This window comes from Limulus polyphemus, unplaced genomic scaffold, assembly GCF_000517525.1.
Source record: "Limulus polyphemus unplaced genomic scaffold, Limulus_polyphemus-2.1.2 Scaffold9934, whole genome shotgun sequence".
Lineage (NCBI taxonomy): Eukaryota > Metazoa > Arthropoda > Merostomata > Xiphosura > Limulidae > Limulus > Limulus polyphemus.
In genome coordinates, this window is record NW_013675544.1 from 12940 (window position 1) to 19224 (window position 6285).

Here is a 6285-nt window from a genome sequence, read left to right on the forward strand (position 1 = left end):
GTTCGTCATCTGGACTAGATAGTTGTATGATGAAGTTCCTCATCTGGACTAGATAGTTGTATGACGAAGTTCGTCATCTGGACTAGATAGTTGTATGATGAAGTTCCTCATCTGGACTAGATAGTTGTATGACGAAGTTCGTCATCTGGACTAGATAGTTGTATGATGAAGTTCCTCATCTGGACTAGATAGTTGTATGACGAAGTTCGTCATCTGGACTAGATAATTGTATGACGAAGTTCCTCATCTGGACTAGCTAGTTCTATGGTGACAGTTATCTGGAGGGCATGACGCTCCAGAATCTGTAGACTTTAGTAAAAGGAAGCAGATGGAGAGATCCATGTAGTATGGCCATAAATAGACGAGGTAGGAAGAAGGGTTTGTACGAATACATTGGTCTTGAGATCCAGGAAGCTCCTGTACAGGCTTTAGGCAATCATGTTGACTTGTAAGGCTTCAGTATTAACTTGAGATCCAGGAAGCTCCTGTACAGGCTTTAGACAGTCATGTTTAGTTGTAAGGCTTCAGTACCCGAGTAGTATTAACTTGAGCTCTAGGAAGCTCCTGTACAGGCTTTAGGCAATCATGTTTACTTGTGAGGCTTCAGTACCCGAGTAGTATTAACTTGAGATCCAGGAAGCTCCTGTACAGGCTTTAGGCAGTCATGTTTACTTGTAAGGCTTCAATACCCGAGTAGTATTAACTTGAGATCCAGGAAGCTCCTGTACAGGCTTTAGGCAATCATGTTTACTTGTAAGGCTTCAGTAGTATTAACTTGAGATTATTAGGCGCTAAGCCTAATATTAGGCCCAACAAATTGTGAAATATAAGAAGACGTGAATTGTTTGTGATAAAATAAATAAACGCAATTCTAAGAATGCATTCTGATACGAATTTAAAAAAAAGACATTTCCTAGTAAACATTTACAAAATCTTAACGGCGTAAGTAGAAGGACATATACTGTTCTTCTTACACATATGCTTCTTACAGTATCAAATTGTAAGTTTGATACAATTTTGATGACAGTTTTTGTCCCTCTTTAATTATTCTGCATACAGTTGCTGTGTTTCCCTGAGTAACTGTAAAACTGATGCCACGGTATTTTCCCCTACTTCACTCTTATAATGAAAACACATTGAAAAACATGAAGTTTCTTGCCAAATGCTGTGTGAGTTTTATATGAAGTTTCTTGAGAGATACTGTGTGAGTTTTATATGAAGTTTCTTGAGAAATACTGTGTGAGTTTTATATGACTTCTTGAGAAATGCTATGTGAGTTTTATATGAAGTTTCTTGAGAATACTGTGTGAGTTTTATATGAAGTTTCTTGAGAAATGCTGTGTGAGTTTTATATGAAGTTTCTTGAGAGATACTGTGTGAGTTTTATATGAAGTTTCTTGAGAAATACTGTGTGAGTTTTATATGAAGTTTCTTGAGAAATGCTGTGTGAGTTTTATCCTCTGTAAGTTTTGCATATTTGCCTCAGAACTTGTCAATTTGCACGTGAAAGGAAGCACGAGGACCAATCTATTGTTTTGACACCAACCCAATTATTTCACGTGCTGTGACCATATAGACAATTCAACGGGATCCTAGTGTGTGTTTCGCGTTCCAATTTTTCAGTTTGAAAACATTTTAAGCTTTATGTTTAACTCCCAAAGTTAGAAAGTGTAAAAACTCTACATAAAACTGACACGTTTTATCACAGATAGAGGAAGAAACCAGGTTTAAACCTTTGCTTCAGACACCACTGAAAGAGCACAACACCCAGCAACGTCAGTGTTTGACGTTACACGTTGGGTAACAAATTTTCTAATTCAAATAATCCATGAAACAAACGCTGAAATATTATACATAAATCTGATACTCGGATTTAGGGTTACTCAGAAAATCCTCGATGTCTCCAACTGTTGCCCAGAGAAAGTTTGTTTGTTTGGGCTATCTGCTGTGTTCACCGGGGGGAATCAAACCCGAAATTTAGCGTTGTAAGTTCACAGACTCACTGCTATCCCATAGGTTAAAGAGTATGACCCAAGTGATTATAATTTAATGGCCTGGAACCACTAATGGGTTTAATCGAATTTATTTATTCAAGCATATTTTAAATAATCGTTTTGTTAAACTACATTTTTTTTTCATATCAGGTACTTTTTATTCAAGTTTCTTGTTATCTGCTGAAGAGTGTACAGAATGATCGTCACGTTTTACTAACCTTCTCTAATTTTTAAGATGCGTCTGTAAAAATAGTTAAATGTTTGGTTCACCAGAAAGTTTTAAATCGAAATATTGCACGATATGTTACAACACTCCGTGTCGAGAATTTAACAAACAATTAGTGTTGAACGGGCGAGTTCTGGTGTTGTACTAAGGACCTCTTGGGCAGTGCCTTTGGGAGACGAAGGCTAGATTTGAAATATTTGTATACGACTTTAGTAACACTTATTTTTCGAACTGGTTTTATTCTAAATCTCAATTAATCACTGCTTTACAAAAAATATAACTGATTCTCTGAAATCCCAGCAACCCAGTGGCTCGGCAGTACATCTACAGGCTTACGACGGTAAAAATCGGGTTTCGATACCCGTGGTGGACAGAGAATAAAGGGCCCATTGTATAGCCTTGTGCTTAACAACAACCACGCTAAACTGAAATCTTAAGATCTTGTTTAAAACGATACTTTTTTGTTTTAAGTGGATTCATCTTAGTTTATTTACGTAAAGTTCTGTAAAAGTAGCAGTTGCTATAGGAACGACAATTATCAGCAAACATTGGTTATTGCATTTTTATCTTGGGAAATTTTCTAAGGAAAAACCCCTCATACATATAATACATAACTTTGGGCCTCCTCTGTAGGCATGAACCAAACGTAGGGAACGAGGTCAGGCCAAGTACACCGAGAAAAATAATTCTAAACACGCACTGACACATCCCGTATAGCTATATCTTACTGACACATCCTGTATAGCTATATCTTACTGACACATCCTGTATAGCTATATCTTACTGACACATCCTGTATAGCTATATCTTACTGACACATCCTGTATAGCTATATCTTACTGACACATTTTATATTTTTCTTGTACTACAAGTTTCTAGATTTTATTTCGTCTACTTGAAATCACAGTATATGTTTAGTGCTCACTCAATCCTGATAAGTTGTATAAATATATGTTTAGTGCTCACTCAATCCTGATAAGTTGTATAAATATATGTTTAGTGCTCACTCAATCCTGATAAGTTGTATAAACATATGTTTAGTGCTCACTCAATCCTGATAAATTGTATAAATATATGTTTAGTACTCACTCAATCCTGATAAATTGTATAAATATATGTTTAGTGCTCACTCAATCCTGATAAATTGTATAAATATATGTTTAGGGTTCACTCAATCCTGAGAAGTTTCACAGGCAAGTGTTTAGCATTCACTCAATCCTGAGACATTTTATAGACACCTGTTTATGATTCACTCAATTCCGAGAAGTTTTATAGACACTTGTTTAGGGTTCGCTCAATCCTGAGAAGTTTTATGGACACCTGTTTAGGGTTCACTCAATCCTGAGAAGTTTTATGGACACCTGTTTAGGGTTCACTCAATTCTGAGAAGTTTTATGGATACCTGTTTAGGGTTCACTCAAACCTGTGAAGTTGTATAGACATATGTTTAGTGTTAATTCAATCCTGAGAAGTTGTACAAACATGTTTAGGGTTCATATATTCCTGAGAAACTTCATTGGTGAAACGTTAGATACATGAGCTCGTTCATTGCGTTGGTAAAAAAAACCCAAATGTTAAGTACATATCATCATCTTATGATATTTAATTACAAGGAGCGTGCCTTTTATCTCTGTTGGAAATTATCTGTGAGGAGACCCAGGGTCACAAGTTTACTTCGTGATAATAAAACAGTGTTTGTTTTATATTAAAAGTGTGTATTACCTACATACATCTCTTACGTCAAAATGGCTTGAGTTGCGAAAATTGAACGCTAAAACAGCTCAGTTAACAAAGACGCCGACATATACTTTTAATATTAGGGATACGCTTTCATTTTTACATTCTGTCCCCTCAGAGCGACACCCTCATCAATACATATAGGTAGATGGAGGTAGGGTTAGGGTCACAAATATTCAAGACTTCAATATTACAGTAGAGGGTGTATTTATAATTTCAGATAACATCTTTCGAGTAGTTCCAAACAAGGATTTATCTGTATTGATGAAATAAACAATTTATGTAGACAGGATTTGAATACCGGTGGAATGAGATCCTGCAGCCTAAATTACGTTTGAGATGGATCTTAAAACTTACACTTTATGTCACATCATTGGCAATCTTTACTTGCTAAACTTATAACTTCACAAACAAGTTTTGTAATATGGGAATTATGGTAAACACAAAGTAAAGAATTTTTGTTGTGGTGTAAATTTTCTTTAAAGTCAACCATTTACCAATTTTGGTGAAGTAATGATATAGGTGTTATTCTATACAAAAAAAAAGATATTCAATATATATATGGGCACGTTTGAATTGCTTTTGGACTACGAAGTTAACATGTCAAGTTTGGTCTGGATCGGTCAACTCGTTTTCCATGATATTAGATACTTACCGCACCTGGATGGCTTAATATGTGAAGGATGTCGGTACTCCATTTTTTTAGCTGGATATCTGAGGGAGAGACCCTGTTGTGATAAACGTTTCGCTGTTATCTCCAGTTCACCACTTCCTGCATCGTAAGTTTTGTTTGTTTCTTTGAAGTTAAGCGCAAAGCTACACAATGGGCGATTCGTGTTTTGCAGGAGCAGCATTGTAAACACTCTGTGTCAACACTACTTATGTAGTGTCGCATCAACACTATTTGTTCCAGTAAGGGACATTTGTAATCGGACAAATTAAAAATACAATTAGTAACCGAAACGTTCTTCCTCTAGAATCTGTTAACAAAGTCTTCTCCAGATTTAATAAACAATCCGAAGTAAAGTCTCAGCACAAGTCAAGTAATAATGAACGTTCTATTTACATTAAATACCAAGTTGTCTGTGTTTCTTCTTTGTAGATAACTAGGGTAATCTATATAACAAATACCAAGTTGTCTGTGTTTCTTCCTGGTAGATAACTAGGGTAATATCTATATAACAAATACCAAGTTGTCTGTGTTTCTTCCTGGTAGATAACTAGGGTAATATCTATATAACAAATACCAAGTTGTCTGTGTTTCTTCCTGGTAGATAACTAGGGTAATATCTATAAAACAAATACCAAGTTGTCTGTGTTTCTTCATGGTAGATAACTAGGGTAATATCTATAATAACAAATACCAAGTTGTCTGTGTTTCTTCCTGGTAGATAACTAGGGTAATATCTATAAAACAAATACCAAGATTCTTAGATCGTTAGTTCCGTTTATCAAATAAGTTGTGAACAGTTTAACGAGTTTTAGATTGTTCAAAACCACGGACAAGCTCCTACCTACGTTAAAGAACATTACAACCCCCCATGTTTATTAACACGTGTCCAAGCATGGTCATTTTTTTCAACCTGACAACGTCAACAGACAAAAAGTATAAACTGTCTTTAAATAAAGTAAGTTTGAACCTAAATGTAATAATATTCGGTATATTTTCTAACCGTTGTTTAAAAGTTCTGAGGTTTAATTGTTCTATATGTATGTTTCATCTTTTCTATTGTCAAGGTGAATTTATAACACGGTTCAATCACACTACATTAATCTATTGAAAATGGCTAACATATCAGAATTATGTTTCAAACACATACGTCACAATATAAGATTTATTAAAGTGATTTCAGTACAAATTACACGTGTCCAACGATTATTTGTTGAGAGAAACACGCAGACGATCACTGGCTGTTGAGAGAAACACGCAGACGATCACTGTCTATTTTGTTACGTAGATAGTTGTGTTTGATATAACGACATAATTTCCAGTTGATGTTATGATCATGACTCTTAATTGTTTAACGGTCTTCGACATCTTTTTGATATTCTGCAGATCTTGTTAAGACCAACCAATGTATCCATCCGTTAGTTTTCCTGTTATCTATATTATCATTATGCTCCTTGTAGTTGGTGTTGCCAAGTTAAGCTGGTGAAACGTTCTAACCCTATATATTATACACTGTTTAATAACGGCTGGAGACGGCTTGAATGGGTAATGAAGACAAACTTTAATATAAGTTTAACATAACAGCAATGTACAACGTTCGACAAGGTTTGTCATCATCAGGTAACTTTAGTCGTGGAGGCAAGGCACACAGGGATAGG